The sequence below is a fragment of the Cygnus atratus genome, chromosome 10 (genome assembly GCF_013377495.2).
Source record: "Cygnus atratus isolate AKBS03 ecotype Queensland, Australia chromosome 10, CAtr_DNAZoo_HiC_assembly, whole genome shotgun sequence".
Classification (NCBI taxonomy): Eukaryota; Metazoa; Chordata; class Aves; order Anseriformes; family Anatidae; genus Cygnus; species Cygnus atratus.
In genome coordinates this window covers 21,475,859-21,496,371 of record NC_066371.1, presented here as the reverse complement: position 1 = coordinate 21,496,371, position 20,513 = coordinate 21,475,859, and the positions used below count along the sequence as shown (strand labels likewise).

The 20,513-nt window shown below is 40.0% G+C and overlaps 1 long non-coding RNA gene across 1 annotated transcript in view; it reads left to right on the top strand.

The window, feature by feature from the left end:
• Nucleotides 1-20,403, top strand: part of LOC118253712 (uncharacterized) — an 85,004-nt gene extending 64,601 nt beyond the window's left edge. Inside the window, exons 2-4 of the long non-coding RNA XR_004780504.2 lie at nucleotides 4,315-4,472; nucleotides 19,111-19,168; nucleotides 19,859-20,403. This is a non-coding gene — a long non-coding RNA (uncharacterized LOC118253712). The remainder of the gene's footprint in view (nucleotides 1-4,314; nucleotides 4,473-19,110; nucleotides 19,169-19,858) is intronic.
• Nucleotides 20,404-20,513: the final 110 nt, after the last annotated feature.

Here is a 20,513-nt window from a genome sequence, read left to right as displayed (position 1 = left end):
AACATGCACTGGATATTTAAAAGTCCTTTATCACATTTGACAAAAGGTCTAAAAAGTGGAATGCTGATCTCAAAATGTATTTTTGGGATGGGGTGAAAGAAAAAAAAAGAAAGAAAGAAAGAAAAGAGATGAAACAGTTGGCTATTTTTCTTTGGCCAGATGGTTTCTAAACAAAGATCAGAATCTATTTGAAAGTTGGGGCATAAGGTCTGCACTGAATAGTTTTGACATAAGGACTGCATGATCTGAAATTTGAAAAACCTTTTACCCTCAGTTACTCTGGGGCCTTCAGGAACTGCTAGCTGCACTTGAGGTTGTACGCTGCATTAAAACAGAGGTGCTCACGCTGTGCTCTCCACCAGACATTAGATAGGGAATGGGTTCTCGTAGTAAGTGCATACTAGCCTCAAACCCTTGGAAAAAATCTAGCTCTTTTGAAGTTGTTTAAATTTGTCATCAAACTGGAAACACGTCCCAAAACATTGACGATTTTTAAAAATTCCTCTGTAATTTAGCAGATGTGTATGTATACATTATTAAAAATAGATAAATACAAAAATGTCCTTTGCTTCTAAGGTGATGTGGAGAGTGTTGTGTATTGCAATCCACAGTCTTTTGCTTTTCTCCCAAAGGGGAGATTAGCTGTTGGGGGCACTTAGACTATTAATGGGAGAAATAACTGACAGGGAGATATTCAGATATGGGAGGAAATGAAAAGGATACCCAAAAAAATAAATAAATCATTCAGGGACGTGTTTCTTTTTTTTCCATTTTTTTAATGAAATCTCAGCAACACCTTTCCTCTTCCTAAAAAGATCCTCTCCAAACCAAATCTACATCTCGCACACACACCATTTCCCTTAGGAGAGGCAGGAGGAGGTCTCTCAGAGAGGATGGAGATATGGGCAGGACGAGGACTTAGGCAGACTGTCAGAGTGCCCATTGTTCCCCACCACACACAGACGATTTTTCCCCCCTTTAAGTCCCATAATCACTTATATATTGCCAAACAACAAAACACCCCTTTCTCCTTTTTGCTTCTAATGGACTAATCACGTGGAAAGGCTCTGAATCCCCACTTTTCTATAGGGCCACAATCTCTTTTCTCATGAGAAGGTTAATTCAGTGGTCCCCTGGTGGTATGGGGGCTGCACAATGGCCAGCACAGGAGGGGAGTGGCAGCTGTCCCCATCCCACTGCGCCCCGGCCCTGCCACGCTCAGTGCTGCTCCCGTGCGCCCTTGTCCCTTCTGGAGCTGCCCATGGCTCCGGTAGCCAAGATAAGACGCTGGTGTAAGGAAGATTGATGCATTGATTGTGCTGCGGGAGACCGTATTTCTCAGCTGCTGTTCCTGCCTCCTCGCTGGGTTTTAACGCCAGTACTGATCCCTAAGAGTTTGTCAGTACAAAGGGAGAGTGGCAGTGGATGGGGTGTCCACCGTGCCCAATCCCTTATTTATGGGTTGCTTCCGCACAGCACCCTCCGAGGTGGGCACATCCAGCGCCATGCACGCATGCATGCCCCTCAGCATACCTTTGCAGAGAGAGAAAACAGAAATTTGGATGGGCTGGTGGGGTTGGCTGTTGTTCCCACTGCTTTTTTGGCACCACCAGAACAATCCCTTTAAAGTCTCAGCTTCCCATGAACTTGCCCATTCTGATCTGAATTTCGGGTGCAGGGATTCCTGCTGGCCACCCTAATCTCCCGCCTGGGCAAAGGACTCTTTTCATGCTGATGACACAAAGGACTCTGTGGCGAGTTTTACACAGCATGCACAAATGAACCAGTCTTCTGTTCACAAGCAGGAGGAGAGATTTCTTTCTTTCCTATTCAGTTCATAGTTGGTTTTGTTCCTTTTACTAACTCAAGCTATCCCAGGGTAGAGAGCAAGTTTCTTGCCAAAAATGGAAACATATTCTACTTCTGGGGGGAAAACAGCTTTACTATTCAGAAATAGCACTTTACATTTGCTCTAGCAATCCTGAACTGTTTATAGAGAAACATTACACTGCTGATAAAAACAATTTATAAGGTGAAATTATGTCCCAAGGTCAACGGGACTTGTCCACGAACATCTGAGGGCAGAGATTGTTTCCTGAAGGCTCATATTGCGCAGTTCTTTTCTGCTAAGTAAACCAATATCAGCTACAGTGGATATTCCCAGATGGAAGAACTGGTAGTTGTTGCTATCTAAGGTCATGATAAACTGGACAAGAGGCATGAAAATTGATCTCCAAAAAGAAGAAGAAAAATTTGGCTCCACCACCACCACCAGAGGATTTCAAGACCTTCTGCACAAGCCTCCAGTCCTTGGGCACTGGTGCAATGAACTTCCCTGCAACTCAAAACCCCCACTGTTCTGTCAAGGAGCTGTCACCTTGCTGGATACACCCACTAGCTGCTACCGGAGGTCCAGGAAGTATTATAGCATGAATTTTATATTTCTGTATGATAATAGCAGATGTCCTACATCTACCCGGCTGCAGATCTGGCACAGACACTCTTGCACTTTTTTAACTTTGATGACATGACACTGAAGGTGGAAGTGGTGGCTGTAGGGTTTCAGTGTAAAGGTGAGTCTGACAGAAATCACACGGGTGTCGGTGGCTAGTTCTGCTTTTCGTTTTTCTGACTGTGCACAGCTGTCAGAAACTTCAGGAGTTTGGGCCTAATTTGAGTATTTTCTGGGAGATGTCCCACTTGGGCCTTCTTTCCTTTCATTAGAAAGACTTCTTTCATAATTAGTGCTAAAATGCTAATTTTAGGAAGGAGAAAAATCCCAAGATTTTTCATGAAATTATTTCATCAACCAAAACAAATCAATTATTAGATTTGTCCTCAAGAGAGGATATGTTTTGGACAAACATATTTGTATTTTCCCTAGTGCTTAGCAGTTCCAGGTTATATTTGCCCTGAAAAAGTTGAAGATTTTTCATTTTTAGGATCTCAGAACTGCAAAATACTCACTCACTGCTTCAGCATGATACTTCACAACTGCAATACAGTTTAAATCTTTTTAAGTAAGTAGGTACTTTATTAACTTAAATGGCAGTATTAGCAAGGTTTAATGTGTAAAGAAAGTAATTATAGGAGTATAGTCATTATTACTCATACCGAGAAAAAATTAGCATGGTAATTAAATTCTTGTCTACTTTGTGTTGCAGCTGTATTATTGCTAATCTAATCTAGTAATCTTGGAAGGTTATAATTATGTGACTTTTAAAATGCATCTGCAAGCTCGTATGGTGTGGCAAGCACAACTGCACAACTGATATTTATTTTATTATAATTAGTGCCTTTGCAGTCATTTTGGAGTGCAAAACAAAAAGAATCACCACTGAGGTGATTCTCCTCAGTGATCATCACCTTGATAGTCGTTCTCCTTGGTGGAGTTTGGGTAGGGTTTGGTTTTCAATATACATGGAGAAGCTTAATTTCTGCTGCTGTGGCAGAATTACTACACGCCTTTGGGCACCATCTTTAATCTGTTCCCACTGCTTTCTTTTCTAGTTAGTCCCACTTCAGTTCCTAAGTGGTGACATATTGGAGAGTAAATTCAGCTGAACAAAGTTCCCCCACTTCTGAGCTAGACAATACATGGTCTAGGCACTTCTCATATTCACCACACCAGTGAATTTATTTTGTTTTAGATTTATTTAATATCCCACTGTTTGCTATATCCCTTGGAGATACTTGCATCTTCATTTCATTGAGTAGATGCCAATGTAAGGGAGTTAGAAACTCTTAAAAGGGTCCTAGGGTTAGTCATCAGTTGTGCTTCATATGTCTTTTCCTCATAATAACAGAGTTCAGTGGGGAAGTGGAAACATAATTAAGTCTTCTCCTTTGTGGCAGTTAACAAATTTTAATGAATCTACCTTTAGCAATCATGATTTGCTCACATATCCTTAATTGGTATTATCAGAAAAGATGATACAGAAAATGTATTCCTGGAAAGGCATCTCAGTTTCTTGTTGTGCAGACAGATAACATAATTTCAACGCCCACGTTAGGACTTACATGTTACTGTTTACAATCTAGTCTTAAGGCATCACTTACTGTCAAATGGAGTAGGGGGGAATGTCTGCATTTGTGTTTCCAGATCTCCTCTCTGTGACTGAGAAATATTCCAAGTACATTTAGATACCCTCCAACAGTGTTCATGGTTGATTGGTTGAAACCATTTCTCCTGGAGCCAGCATTGGGTGCAGGCTGGAGCAGATTTTCCAGGTCATTCTTCAGTTGGGTGTTTGGCCAAGGTATGGGCATGGGTATTTGTGGAGGTTTCTAATGGCTGCTCCCTCCATTGCTCAGAACTGACACAGATCCTGAGTGAATGAGAAAGCCGTGCCAGCCTGACCAAAATGACCAGCACAGATACAAAACAGAGTCGATGAAAATCACCAAGAAGCAAAATTCCACTGTTGGATACATTGGTGCAAACTGGAAATGACTCAGCTGAAACCACCCAGGTAATTTCAGATTTCTGTGTACCAGAGGGGTGAAATTTGATCTTGTAGGTCTTGATAATTTTCAAGCCATTTTAGAAAAATCTCATTTATTTCTTGCTACTTCTGCAACAGTCAGGCTTCACTGTAGGAGGTGAAAAAGCTCTGATAAGCTGCAGTTTGGGAATTAAAACTCCAACAGCATGATATTCAGTGTTTTGCCTATTCATGTTGTGTAAATAAATATCCTTTTTTTTTTTTTTTTTTTTTTTTTTAAATTTTGCCATGTCTATGAATGAACCAAAAGCATTTGTGCTTCTAAAATGACCCCCAGAGAGTTGCTTTACATTTACAGAGATTTTCAGATTGGCAGAGAGCCACTGGACAATTTATTGAAAGTCACTGAAAGCTAGAAATGATGTGAGAGCTAGACATGGAAGCACAATTTCACAGATATTACAAGGCTGATTCAGATTTTGCTTACAAAGGAGAATGAGGATAACACTAAAACGCACTTCATTAGAAAACAAATATCTTGGTCCAAAACGATCCCTATATCCTCTTGTTTCAGAAATACCTATACCTAATATAAATCTTCTAGATGAAAATAATCTCCAAAAGAAAAACCGACCAAACAAACAACAGTTCTGCTAGCTGTTGAGTTAAGCTATCATGAGTGGGATAGTCAGGGTGTGACGGGGTTTGTTTCTGCAGTGGTTAGGGCTCTTACATTAAACTACAATTAACAAGTTGTTTTTCGTTGTTCACAAATTTTTTTTTTAAGTTAGTCTATTTGTTCAAAATCACTTGCCAGTTTCTTCAATATACCATGTTGCTTTTTGAATAGTATTAATTGCAAGGGTTCACTATTCAAATATCTGAAGTCTCAGGAAGGTTAGTTTCTGAAGCAACATGGTATTGTTTCTGGTCACCAGTCAGGTGAGTTATGTAATCCAATGAATTGCAAATTGCGAAACACATCAATGGAGAATTAGCTGTAGCCGTGAAAGTCTGCCTCCTCATCCCTGTACGCCTCGACATCTGCATTTACAAGTGGTGATAATAGCACACAGCACACTGGGAGGATATATGCTTTTCTGCTGAGATATGGCTGGGACTATTACATGAGAGGGTGTCTTTGGTGAGCCATCAGGTAGAGCTGGGCTGAAGTGCAGCACTTGTTGATGACATTTGGTTAAGCTGCAGCTTTAAATTCAGCCCCATTTTTCTTCTTTGCAGCTGCCTTTTGTCCCTCCTCCCAAATCCTGAATTTCTTTTAGAGCACCAAAGTCATTCAGCACTTTTGTGCATTCTTAACATTAAAAAAAAAAAAGTGCATGTTAGCCCCTCTCTGCAGTTTCTATATAGCCTGAAGCATATGATTCCTTCCTTCTGTTATATCATCTGCACCACTTGGCATGGTATAGTCTGCAAACTTGCTGAGGGTACACTCAATCCCACTGTCTATGTCATTGATAAAGATCAATTGATAAAGATCAGCACCAGGCCCAAGATGGAAACCACTAGTCACCAGCCTCCACCTGGACCTAGAGGTGTTGTCCACAGCTCTCTGGCTGCAGCCATCCAGCCAATTCCTTATCCACCAAATAGGCCACCCTTCAGATCTGTATCTCACCAATGTTGAGATAAGGATGTCATATGGGACTGTGTCAAAGGCCTTACAGAAGTCCAAGTAGATGACATTGGTTTGTCCAGATTAGTCTGGATGAGCTGAATATTAGTGATTTACCTGTAGTTCTTGCAGAAAAAAAGGTGCTCATGTCACTAAAGGAAATGCACCAAACATAAATATATGTGGGCATGCTGAAATGCAGAGAACCATGTAAGGGACAATCAGTACAAAAAAATGCACTTCAAAAACAATTCCACTACATCTGATGAAACAGGGTCAGTATGACTGGTGGAGGATTTGGAAGTCTAAGCAGGGGGAAAATGCTTTTAAAGGGCAAACCATTCAGTATCTCTGGCTTTTATATATTATTTTCAAAGGGAGTGTTACAGATCTCAGAGGCGTGTTCACAACGCCTGCCCAAAGGCTGCGCAGACAGGCATGCCAGATGCATGGCAGTGTTCCTGGCAAGCATTTGTTTGTAATCCACTGGTTTGGCTATATGATGGAAATTGCTATTTCTATACTGCACTAAGCACACTGGATTTGCTTTGTGTCATTAGCATTTTGCGCAGGGAAGAATGTATACTAAGCTGACTTTTGGCAGGGTGCGGGGAAGAACAGCTGTACAGCCAATAATTAATTCCATAATTGCTTTAACCTAGACCAAAGCTGAGACAAACCTTAAACGGAAACACAGTGCTGCCAGTGCTGTGATCAGCTGTCTGTGGAGCCAGGAAATGCTAATGAAATAGGTCCTGCAACATCAAGAAAGAGCTCAGCAGACCTGAACCCCATCATTAGAAGCACAATGGGGGGCTTTTAAAAGTAATATATTTCCACAACGCTAATATGCTCCATTTTCCTGCAAAAGTTAGCAAATGCTCCAAAATGAGTGAAGGAGCCCTGAAAGTGCACACTGACAGCTGTGTCTTCCCCCACCCCTGGGAGAAACTATTGCCCATCCTTTGCATCTGGAAGCCTAGAGGAGAATACAAATGTCTTTCCATAGTTTCTACTTAGAAGCTTCCTTCACAGTGACTGCTTGGATGTTGCCAGTCTCTCGACTGAGATTGAACTTCCCCTAGACACAGACACCAAGAAACAGATGTACTTTTTTTCAGTATTTCATCTTTTTTTAGACATTTCTGCCAAATGCCGGGCCGACGTCAGCGGGTGGTTTGTGCATGGTTTCTGATCCAGCTGCACAAGTGCTTCTCATTGCTGTAAACCGCATATCCCAGCAATGACACCCATAGTCTCTTGCAATGGCCTGAAGCTGGAGGTCTCTCATTTAAGCCAGCAATGTCCATGGTTCTAACCTTCCCCTGCCTGGATTCAGACCTTCAGGATGCTTTTGAGTAGGATGCTGGCAGACCAACCACGAGGGGCAGATCTTGCTGACCAGCTGCATAAGCATCCCCACACACCACCTGCACACAGTGGGATATTTTCAAAGGCATGGGTGGGATTTATAAATTCTTTGTTAACAGCAGAGTGCAAAGCAAACATGGCAAGAGCTCCAGTCAATGAGCTGAATAGTGCAGCTGATGAGCTGAAGTTCTTGAGCTCAACTATCCTGCCCAAATGGCACTATTGGCTTAGCTATGCCTGGTCTCCTACACGACTATATAAATAACCGCATAAATAAGTGCCTTTGGGTGTCTACCTTGGATTTTAACTTTTCTGCCTCATAGAAAATGATATTTGTATATTAGAGTGGTGAAACATCATCAAAATATCTTTACATGGTATGCAGAAAGGAAACCATGGAGCAGAACAGAGCAAAATGTCAGTAACCACAATACCAACTGCACGGCCTTTCATTGCAGTGCTGCTTGCCAGTAACGATGCCTTGCACATATAATTGCTAGTTGCTAGTTTCTAAATGCATTACTGGCTTTCAGGCAGAATTACTACAGAAATGATCCACAACAACTTTTTTTTTTTTTTTTAATTTGTAGAAGTTCTGCAAGATTTGCCTTTTCTCTTTGCTGCAAAAGCAGAGGGAACGGCTGGTCTTACACTGAAGAAAATGTAGACCATGTAGAAAATTCATGGTCTGAATCTGAGCGCTGATATTTGTAATGACACCTTCCTCAGACTCCCTAAAGTGCTGTTTCTGGAAAAGTGCTTGAAGGGAAATGCACATACACAGTTGTATGTATGTGCATGTGTGTAATTCTCTACAAGTACTTGTATGTCCCACACCATTGCTCTCTTGTGGCCAAGTGCACAAGGCTGGTGTTTAAGTGGCTGCTGGCTACTGAAGAATTTGTTGGGGCAAAAGTGGACCTGTGCTTGTACGAAGAGATAATGAAAAATTTCTGCCTGCAGTGAAGAGATGGCTTATTTTCTGCAGCTGTCTGCCCTGTAAGTCTGTCTGTACTTGCCAAGAACAAGAAAGCTTAGTAGACATCCATTACCTTTTAGTTTAAAGTCTATTTAGAGTCCTTCAAATATGTAAGCTTATGAAGACCAGAGTTTGGTTTTGGCCTCTTTTGACCAGGTAAATGTATATTTATGCATATAAAGGAATATAAAATACTGTAATTGAAGGGGCAGTTCCTTCTCTGGCTGTATCAGTGTATATGTGGAATAAGTCTCAGTTTCATTGATGCTCTGCCCCTCATCAATAGTATACATGAGCATAGATTCCATCTTTACATGCTATAATCCATGAAGTACTACTAATTCATTATCTGGTGGGTTAACGAACAACAGACATTTAGTCCTTGTTCACTGCTACTCCATACTTATACTATGTGTCCTGCTGGTAAAACACTTTATTCTAAACTGGAGTTCTGGAATTTATTATTTTTTCTTCTTGTTTTTGATGACCACAACTATTTTTCATAAGCAGCAGTGTTTCTTTAGTTTGTGCCAGCTATGGAGAATGGATAATGGGGGAAAAATAAATCACAAATATGACAATGGTAATAGCTGGCATGAGTCGCCTTTTCCAATGCACTGCGTTTAGCTCTTCATTTTCTTGCAAAGTGCAGACGTAATGCTTCATTGGCACAGGTCACAGGAAAATATACTCTCTAGTAAAAGATGAGAGGCACCACAAAACAGAAGTGGTAGTAGTGCAAGGACTACTACTGCTGTTAGATTACAATGATAGCAACTATCGGTGCTATCGCCCGCACTAAATCAAAGACTGAAGTTGCTATGCCCTGGGAATTATACACAGAATGTTTTGGTCCCTAATATCTATTCTTTTCATATCCTTTCTATTTAAAGATTTCTTTTACAAGCAAATATATATATATTTTTTACTTTGTATGGCCTAACCATATGAGGGCAAATATCACCCCATCACCTTCACCACATATAGCATATGTACCTGTGCAAAACAAGAGTCGGCTGAGCCCAGCGCTTCAGAGGCCCCAGGGACAGACAGCAGGAGGTGGTGCTGGGGGGACAGGACATGCTTTCACCTCCTGCAGCAAGGGCTGTGCTGAGATGGCCTGATACAGCTCCCCTGTGCTACCATGCGGCTACCACTGAAGAGGTTGGCCATCGTCAACCACCTTCTCCAGAATGTGTCTTTGTACCCAATGAAGGATTTTAATAGAATTAAGAACATGGTAACTCATTGCATGCAACCTTAAAATTCAACTTTGGAAATTTGTTACTACACCTAACATTGTTTTCACACCTCATTTTTTTTCACACCTCTGTAAGCTACAGTCTAACTAAAATTTTTGTAGTACTGAGTTTTACCTATTCCAGATTGCTTCACATTTCATTTTTTTTTCTACATGTATGATTTGGGTGGCATAAATGTTTGTATTTATTTCCCTTGCTTCTCCTACTAACTCCTTTTAGAGAAGCACATTTAAAATAAATTAGTAAAAATGAGTTCTCAACAATGAAAGAGGGAAAACAGGGCACACACATACTGAGAGTCATGTCTGCTTGCATCAGAATTAAAAAAAAAATCTAGTTATGGGTTTGCACCAATTCAAAAACTAAGAGATTGCAGCTACAGTTTTGACTCACCTCAGTGATACTAGCACAGAAGGCAGAGTCCAAACCACATCCTTGTACCTTCCATAAAACACTGGGTTTTGCCAGTTCAAAGGGAAAGAATAGCACTAGGGCTCAATCCATCAGTCTTTTCTCCAGGGAGATTCTTGTCACAACTGGGAGAAGATTAAGCTGACCAAGCCAACTGCATACTTATGATTTTTATTGATTTTTTTTTTTTTTAAACTAAGGAAAGCAGGAGGCAGATGGCAGATGTCTATAAAACAAGTCTAGGCTTAATCTAGTTGGCCACTGGATGTCACTGATGGCCTCAGAAATACAATGTTAGTATGTAAATGCAAACACAAGCAGCTATTAAAAACAAACAAAAAACAACACAACTCTGTACATCATCTATACATTGGAAGGAGAAATTGACAGCATCTTGTTAGCTCTGAAAGATTTTACTGCTGGAGTTTTTAAATTCTCAGTGCAAATATGTGCAAATCTTTCTCACAGTGGTAAAAGAAACAGTTGTTTTTTCACATATATATAAACTAGAATACCCACCGTTTCCATAAGCTGATGCAAAACCTCGTTACGCTCACAGATAACCAAACTGGTGAGAGAGGACTTGTAGTTGAAGTGAAACTCCCCCAGGTCAAGGGCAAGCATTGTGAAAACTTCAGAATGCATAAAAGGCTTGTTTTTATTTAGATCCATTCTCCTTTCTCAGATAGTCCCTCTTTAACTGTGACAGGTCTTGCCAAACTGTCAAAAAGCAAGATGGTTTGTGTGACCCTGAGCTTGGGATATCTCTTGGCTTGGGAGTTTGGGTAACTCAGAAAAAATCCTCTGGTGTTCTGGGTGCTCACCCATGCTGAAAGGAACTCCTGCATTTGGGGAAGTTTTCCAGTTGTCACTACCTTCAGCTAAAGTACCCTAAACTGACAGGGAACCAAATCAATTTAGTTTTGATAAGTAAAAATACGTTAGTGTTTAAAGCCTTTGTCCTCTGTTGAAGGAGAAGAAACTACCCTCTAAATCAAGCTCAGACCTGTGCTGTCTAGTGCAGTTTCAGCATTGCTAAGCATCTGCTGGCCAGTTAGTAACTAAAACACATTTCTAAAAAGAGCAAATATGAGTGTTATTTCCCCACATTTTCTTGGGATATAACTTGAGTGAGGTTGCATGAGACTGAAAGCTGAGTTACTGCTGTTGGCGTGCCTCAGCAAAAAGAAGTGACAACTGCTAATGGTGACTATGTGAATACTGTCTTCATTTAGCATTTCAACACATCCAGTGTTGACCAGTTATTTCCAGAGTACAAAGCAGCCATAGACTGAGCTGGGTCCATAGCAATACTAGGAAGACAAGGCTCTTGAATGCATACTGAGCAGCTAGAAGGCTACTCAAACCGAAAATTCAGGGGTTAATTTTCATACTAAGCTCACATTTAGAAAAACATGAAACAGATGTTCATATCAAAATCTGGTATTTTTTCTCTAAGAGCCAAACATGAAAAAGAAGTGAAGTTAAAGCATGCATGCTAATAGCTCCTTTCAAATAGTTTAGTCTTTTTCAAATGCATAGATGTTCAGAAAATCTCAGTCTAAGCAATTCTGGGTAACTTTAAAAAAATCTGTGCTGGCTTAAGCTAACAGAGTTGCTGCTTTATCTCAACAGGAAAGAACTTTTCTCTTGGGGTCTTCTGTCTCACCATCGAATTCTTGTGCTAAATTAACTTACTAATCGGCATGTACATATGTCTGTATATATAAAGATAACATGTGGCAAACAGGCAACCTGCATAGGGAGATATTGAGCATGCCGAGGCTGCTCATGGAAAGAAAGATGCAGAGTAGTTAGAACAGTTCCTTGCCAGGTCCCTTTCTGATCAAAGCTGTAGTGATAGTCAGACATGACACCATAAATGAGAAATGTAGTACAACTAATACAATGTACTGCTCTCAGCATTTTTTCAGCAATTTGCAATAGTAGGACTTTGGTCATCTGACACCTTGGGCAGCCCCTGGGTCACTTTATGCCCTGCAGCTGCTGCATTCGCTGTAGCTCACTGGCCTGGGCATGCCGCTCCGGGGGCTGCGGGTGTGAATCCCACTCTGCATGTCTAGCTGACTTCCAGACAGATGCGTGAGAAGATTGGAGCGGCTGCTATTTTTGTAAATCCAGAGGACACTTAAAAGTAGAAAAATGCATAATTATTTTAGATAAAGTCAGCTTCACTGACACTAGTAGCTTTGCAAGTGGTGCTGAAGATACTGTTTGTGTAAGCACGTTTTTGACAGCTGCTCAGAACTGCCCTTATTTAATCTAACAGTACCTCACCACTCCTGCTTGCTGCAGTTATTAACCCAGAACATTTCTTCCGACTGTGTTGACTGGCTCTTTCAGAGATTGTTGATGCTTCTTCTTGCTTTTCTTCTCCCTACTTGGCCTGTTCAGTAGGATTTCTTCCAAGGCCATAGTGATTTAACTCCGTGAAGCATTAACATGTTAAAAACCACAACAGGTGGAGGCTGACCAGAGGTCCATTAAGAGCTGAATTCTGTCTTTGATATCTCTGATAGTGAAGGGATTGTGCCCTCCTGTCTGCTCCTCTGCAGGGCTAACTTGTATTTTGTACCCTCCTCTGTATCTTTTCTGGTTCTACTGTTTTTTTTAAACAGTGTGGGACACCAGGATCATACCCAGTGCATCAGAAATGTTTCGGTGACATGAGGTGATCCTTCTTTCCTTCCTTCCTTCCTCGGCAACTGACAAGACAACTGACGCTCTCTCACACCAGCTAGTACTCTTTTATTTAAGAAACCTACTAGTCTTAGTCCAAAGATAGCTGAGCTTGCTCTGAAGGAGTAAAGCTGAGTGCCAGAAACACTGCAGTTGTGTTGGAATAGCCCTTGGTCTAGGCGGAGCACCTCTGCATGCACTGGGATTTTCTCCCATATACATGTCGCTGTTCCTAATCCCTTGAAGCAAGTATCAAGCCAGTGCCCTAATCTAGATAGGACTGCTAATAAGAAGAGCAATACGCAGGTTATAGGTCTCAGTTCTGGCCTTAGGTCATGCTACCACTACAAAGTATAATATCAGTCAAAGAGTATCCCTTGTTGTGTCAGCAGAAGTCCCTCCTGTGGACTTAGTTATGACAGCACTGTGCGTTCACCAGGGTAGCTTATTTCACACATATTAAGCAGAAAAAGTGCAGTTTTGCCAGAACAGACATGTCTACACCAAGTGCTAGGACAGTTCACTAGAAATAGCTACACCGAGAAAGTTCTCTGCTGTGGCACAGGTTTAGGCACGGGGAAATTGGGAGATCCCGCCCTAGCACAGATAAAACTGCAAGGCATAAGGTCAGACAGTGAGAGACTGGGAAAAGTCCCAATTCCTAACGTTACTGTCTCCTCGCCTTAGTAGCAATGAGGTAGTGGCAGCTCGAGACACGCTGCCTCATGCAGAGGAGCTACAGGCCAGGGGAAGCTGACTATTTCTGTCTGGTTTAATTTGACCACTTAAACAGTTAATCCCTTCATAATGTCATTTTTTTGGCATAGATACCATGTCTGTCTATTTCTGAAAAGATCTTTTTACTAATGTAGCTTTTTAATATATGAAACAGTTTGCATCAGGTTACAGTGCCTTAGCAGTAGCAGGCCAGTATCTTTAGGCATGCACACAGACAGACACACAGATATATGCTTTCACACATACACATTACCTGTAAACAGCTCTTGCTCAGTCCCTTTTCCTAGTTCTTTTTTTATTTATTTGCTCAGATTTTTTCTAGTGTTTTCACATTTTCTGTTTCACTGACCATGTTGCTGCCTAATTCAAGCATGTTTAACCTAGGTTCTACTTTGCTTTAAACCCTCGCTTACTTGTAAATAATGAACATACTGGAGCGAGTCCAATGAAGGGCCACAAAGATGATTAAGGGACTGGAGCATCTCAAATGAGGAAAGGCTGGGAGAGCTTGGAACTGTTTAGCTCAGAGAGGAGAAGGCTCAAGGGAGATCTTAACAATATATATAAATGTCTGAAGAAGGTGGAGCGTGGCTCTTTTCAGTTGTGCCCAGTGACAGGACAAGAGATAGAAGACATAAACTGAAACACAGGAGGTTCCATCTGAATATAAGGAAACACTTTACTGTGAGGGTTACAGAGCAAAGAAACTGGTTGCCCGGAAGTCTCTAGAGCCTCCATCCTTGGCGATATTCAAAAGCCACCTGGACATAGTCCTCAGCAACTGGCTCTAGGAGGCCCTGCATGGGCAGAGTGTGGAGTTGGACTAGATGACCTCCAGAGGTGCCTTCAACCTCTGACTGAAACAGGATCATACTTGTATTAGGTTCAGCAGGACACTGGTCCAGGGAATTAGTTTTTTAGTGTTTTTTTTTTTTTTCCTTATATTGCAAGGAGTTTGTGACAACTTCGGGGCACACTGAAATAATTTAAACTGCAGTATCAGCCACTTGCAGTAGACAGTATATAAGAAACTGACTTTCATAATTAATATCAACATGCACAGTCCTGATGCTGAAGAAGCAGCATCTGTAACTAGACAAATAGACAAGAGCAGCAGTGGATTTCTCTTCCACGATTCTTTTATTTATCCCTGCATGAAAGTGATGAAATGTCAGCTGTTTTTGCACATGTGAAAAGATCTTGCATAGAGGACTCATGTCTAAGAACGTGCATGTGGTGTTTTTACAGCAAAACTAATGTTGGTTTGCAATGCCTAGGTATATAGTATTTTTACTAGAGCCGTGAGAGTTTAAAAAAACAGCTGAGAAGACATGCCTGTGTATGTCTTTTCCCCCTTTCTTTTCTAATGAATTTAATTTTATTTTATTCCATTCAGAAATATAGACAGAAATAGAGGGGGAGAGGGAGAAGAACACAGACAAAGCTGGGAATGAAAACTAGGCATGGTTTAAATAGGAAAACCAAGTTTCACCTGCACCTTGGTGTTATTGTGAAAAGACTTGTCTTTCCAACAGATGCTGATTTTTTTTTTTTTTTTATCAAGTACCATATATGTAATGGGCCATGGGAAGGTTATGGAGTAACAGAGTAGCTAGATTTCACTGAAAAGATGTTTAATTTAAAGCTTACCAGATACCCTTCTGGCAACTTAATATTAAGGTTTTTATATACTGTGGGATATATCCTGTTCCCTGGGTCAAATTTGGGTGCATTCTTCTGGTGGAATGCATTCTGTGGCAGCTGAGCTGCATTATTCTCTGGCTATGTCTCATGAAAGTAAGAGAAGAAGGCAAGAAAGATGTTTTGAGACAAAATTTGAATAGAGACATTATGATTGAGACAATGGATACAGAAACACGCTTTCATGGGTTGGAGAAGAAGACTTAGTCGGCAAGGCAGAAAAAAGTATTAACTGTCATTAAACTTACACTAGTAAATTTGCTTTCTATCAGAAGATGTCAAAAGATTTTGTTGTATTTCATGTCCCCAGCTCTAATGCCATAGTGTTTCAGTATGTATATGTACCTTGTAAAGCAGGTATATTTGATATGTCATTTATTAGTCTGTGCTGGTTCATTCTTTGGGGTATGGTAATTGAAAGAGAAATTCTTTAGATGATTTATTGACTTCAGTTCTTCTCTTCTGGGCTTGTTAATATGTTAGTTGTGTATTCTGATTCCAATGGCTTAATGGTTTCTATTAAATAATGACTAAAACCCCTGTAGGGAAGCCAGATAGAATGCATGACTTTTTCAGTGTGAGGTATCTGCACATGATTGATTTAAAATCTTAGCAGTTTTGGGCTAAGGAAGAATTTAAAATTAGTTTCATCTCCAAACACACAGTTACAAAGCCATTGGATTGTTTTATATGTCAGTGAAATTGTTTGTATGCGAAAATGACTTTTTGTCTTTATTACACATTTGTTTCATAAATTAGAGAAAAGATCTAAGGTAAATGTTCAGCTCATCTGGTTCATAACAGAAACCATGACTATGGTGGATAGGGTACAAAGATGAGCTCATTCTTCTGAAACAGCAATTTATTACCTAGGTAATTCTAAAGGTTCCTCAAGTCATTGCAAGGGTGGCAGAAGCAGCCTTTTCAAAAAACTATTCTTTGTAGTATCATAGTAGGCTGATGCCAAAATGGAGATTTCACTAATGACAGACCTCCCATCTCATAACTACTGGGTAAAAGTTTTCAGCGTAAATATCTGTCCTGAAATGGATTGTAGAAAATTGTCTCTTCTTCCACTGAACAAGGATGACTTCCAGTATCATTAGCAATTGTTCCCAAGAAGATTCTGCTTTGGATTATATTACATATACAATGGGAATTTATTTGAGGTTTCCCAAGTTTACTAGTTCCATTCCCATGAGCTAACAGACAGTAGATCAAGTGCTTAACGGTCAAGTATTCCCATGGCAAATATCCACCAATGTCCCTTTCATCTGATGCAATGGCATAGTGCCCATTCTTCTGCTTCATCATTCTCTTTCAGTGCATACAGAGTTCCAGGAAAGGGCCATATCATGTATTAGACTATGCGGGAGACATGAAGCCTAATCTTTAAAACCTTATGGTTCTGTTTGGCTTTTTTGCTGACCACTGGAAACAATTACAGCACAGACAACACATGAGAATGTCTGACAGCTTCTTCAGTCCCTTCGCACTCAATAGCTTGATGAGTCTTTGGGACTTTGTTTATTATAATCACAGTACCAGAGCCTATGTTTGCATAAATGTCCTGCAAATGGGCAAGAACCAGGCAACTGCTGGTCAAGACGGCTGTCATTACGTATCTATCAAATAGGTAAAATACACTTTTAAACAGGCATTTTCTTATTTCTGCCTTTATGCCAGGCAATACATTAGCAGCTACTGATACCCATTTACACCAATACTATTACTGCATTTTTTTGTGTTTGCCATTGCTGAAGGCTTATAGCCTTCATGCAGGTTATAGTTATGATGTCTTTATGATCATCACTGGTAAAGTTTAATTGCTACTGGGAACGTTTTTTGTAGTCTTGGCAAACAGCTTTCAAACCAAGATTTGTGCATCCATAGAAAGACAGAAAATATATGGAGCTGGTGACTTTGTAGTGCTTCTAAGAGGCACCAAACTTCTCATTGTAGAGAAGCAGAATTTCTACAGAAGGGGCTTTCATTGGCAAGAGTTAGATTCAGGAATGTACAAATTCCATAAAGAAGGCTCATCTGTTTGGCATAAGAGAATTCAGGAGCTTCTGAAGGATGGTTTGAAGATGAAGGTCTAGAGGTTGTGGAATTGAGAAAGATGACAACTGAATGGTATTAAAAAAAAAAAAAAAGAGAGAGAGAAAAAGAAAACAAACAAAACCAGCTAGTCGGAAAACCTATGCTGATGGAGAGAAAACCAGTTTGCAGACAATTGCTTGTAGGAAAGGGGAAAAACGATAAACTAGGAGGACAGCATTTACTTTCCAGATTGATTCTAAATCCTGACTAGAAACTAGATATTATTGGAGATTCTCCCACCTGCAGGCTATTGAAATTGTGACCAAGAGTATGCTGCTGTTGGCAGAGCTCATCAAGAAAGCTTGCAAGGGCTGGTTACTTTCAGATGTATGCCATTACCTTTAGAAATTGTCAATGTAAATGAGAAAAATCCCAAATCTTCAGATCTTCAGAGATATGTTTCTTCATTTTTCTCAATTAAAATAGGCTAAGAAGCTATAGCAGCATGTTGGTTGGCTACCAAATCATCCAAACTAATGAAGAAGTAGGGATGGAGCTAACAAAAATGTTCAGTTGTATTACACAATGAGTAGATACTATAATTCTACCTAAACCAGGATGCAGCCACAAGTTGTATCTAACCAATTCCATGAGTCACAATCTGTATACATGCCCCTAAACTTTCCCATAGTGTTTCACATGGCCTGGATATCGGAGAAGCATTACTACTTGTGAAACTGGCAGGGTGGCATTGAGTGAGACCAGTTATGTGATAACTAAACAGGATGAATACTGAAAAGAACTCACCAAATTTATTAACAGGAGTTGATATAAATATAGTGTACTTTTCAAAAGTTTGGTCTCTGTTTATTTTTAGTAAACAGCTGAAAATGTTGCTGCTTGCTGAGACTTTTGCAAACATGTTTATTCTAAAGTGGCATGAAATCCAAAGAAAACTCAAATGTTCTACAGACATTACTGATGGCTCTACTTTAGGCTTTGACCCCATATATATTTCATACAAAGCTCTGTCTCAGTCTAATTGAGATATAAAAAGGCAAAAGCAAAGAAACATTAAAAACCCTGAATTTCTTAAATTATAAAAAATATTGGATTTCATTGGAACTTTTTGTTCAAAGGTAGTTTGGTTTTCATGTTCTCTGAATCAAAGAGAATTTATTCAGATGCATTTTTAAAAAATTAGTTTAATCAGACTGTATTCTGTACCTTTGATCTGGTGTGCCTGTGTCTGCTTTCTTCAAATACCTCATATATTGATGCTTTATTGATGCCTTTTGATGCTTTGAGAATTTTAGTTGAAATAACAAACATGTACAACTAAATTAATGTGAAATACCATTCTCTTTGAGCGTGGACAGTGAATGGACAAAGAAAAGGACTGTTACATTTGTAAGTAGTATTTCCAGAAGGATTCAGAAGACCAGTACCTGGCTATAGCTTGTCCAAAACTCCACTTGTACAATTTCTTTTTAAATAAATTAGCAGATTCCTGAAAACAAACAAACAAACAAACAAAACAAAACAACAGCAATGCTCACCCAGTCTAATAGCACTACCTGCTATGTAAAGTTCCAGGTAGTCCTATTATACTCAGCACAATAACTGGTTTAATGTATAATGCCGCACAAGTGAAGTAATAGAACAGAGTAAGAATGAGCAAACTCTAGAAGCAATTTAATGTTTCTTTTGCATATGTGAATGATGATCCATTCTTGGCTCAAGGATAATATAAATACACATTCCTCAGAGGAGAGGAGAGATGAAGGATTGATGTGGATTTTTCAAGGAATTTTTTTTTTACAGAATCACACAGAATCACAGAGGACATCTTGTTGAAAATCACTAAAATAAATTACACTGGGTAGGTGTGGTTCTGTTTCTGTCATTCAAATATCTGAATAGTGACTGCTGCTAGTGAGAAAAAAAAAAAGATGGCAGTTATTCAGGCATTAAATTCATATACTGTTTATAATTACTTATAAACTGCAGTTCTTTAGGAATAAATTACGATAGTAGAGGTTTCCATCACGTTATGCCTATTAAAACAAAAATAAAAGCATAGTAAATACAACACATATAGCAATTATTATTTTGCAAAAAAAAAAAAAAACTTTCTGCAAATTAAGAGACTCATGTCTCTTATTTTAATTTTCTTTGGCAAATCACAGATTGTTCGTGTTTAAATACATACTGCCAGGAACAATGTCTGCATATTAAAGTGCTTGGGCTGTACACTCGTACTCCGTTAGGATCCCTGTCAACAATCCAGGCACAGATTTGCCTTTTTGTATATCCACCTCTGTTGGCCTGCCAAAAGGATGCTTACTGACAGGTGTTGTAGGCATTGTAGCTTAAAAGGTTTAAACAGAGAAAATTAGGCTGTATAAGGGTAGGAGATTCGAGGACTATCCTGCCTCAAGTGTAATAGCACATTGGTCAGCAGAAAGTCCTACTCATTTCATTGGGCTGCAGAAAAGTGCCAATCAAATTGTCTATGACAAAATTACAACCATATACTATATTCATTATCTTTCTGCTTATTTTAAAACAGACACAGCTTTAGCAGGCCCCGCATGAATTGTGAACCAGCTGCTGACAGATGCCTTTTGTCTCAAGTTCACCTGACCCAGGTGGGCTCCAGCTTCTCCAAACCCCAGCATACACGCAGGCCATGGCCATTGTGGAAATGGAAATTCTCAGACCTTCTGCTCCTCTTGCAGATTGCCCAGCAGCTTTGACACAGGCTTCTCCATAGCTCCAGGCTGTTCAGTCTCATTGTGGCACAATTATTTTATAACCTAGATAGCACAGCAGATGTAATGAAAAAGGCAAAATGAAAAGTCACCTGAATGCATTTTTCTTCCTGTGATTTCTTCACTTCTCTTGGCATTTTGTTGGTTTTAGGGAATCTATTAAGGAAACCAAGGTGCTACTTCTCTTCTGTTTCCTTGCTGCCTTGCAAAGAGCTTCTCCTTTGGAGCCTAACAACAGCCCTTACTGTGAGGCTTTGGCTCCTGCTTCATGTTCTGTCTCCTGTCACACTGCTCTCTCTGTTCCCCACCACCACCTCTTTTTTCTTTTCTTTTCGATTTTTTTTTTTTTAAAGGTGGTGAGAGATTCTTTCATTTTGAACTGCCTCAGCCCCTCGGTGAAACGATCAAAGCTTCCCACTTTGCTCCTTCTCCCTTTGCTCCTTGGCCTCCCCT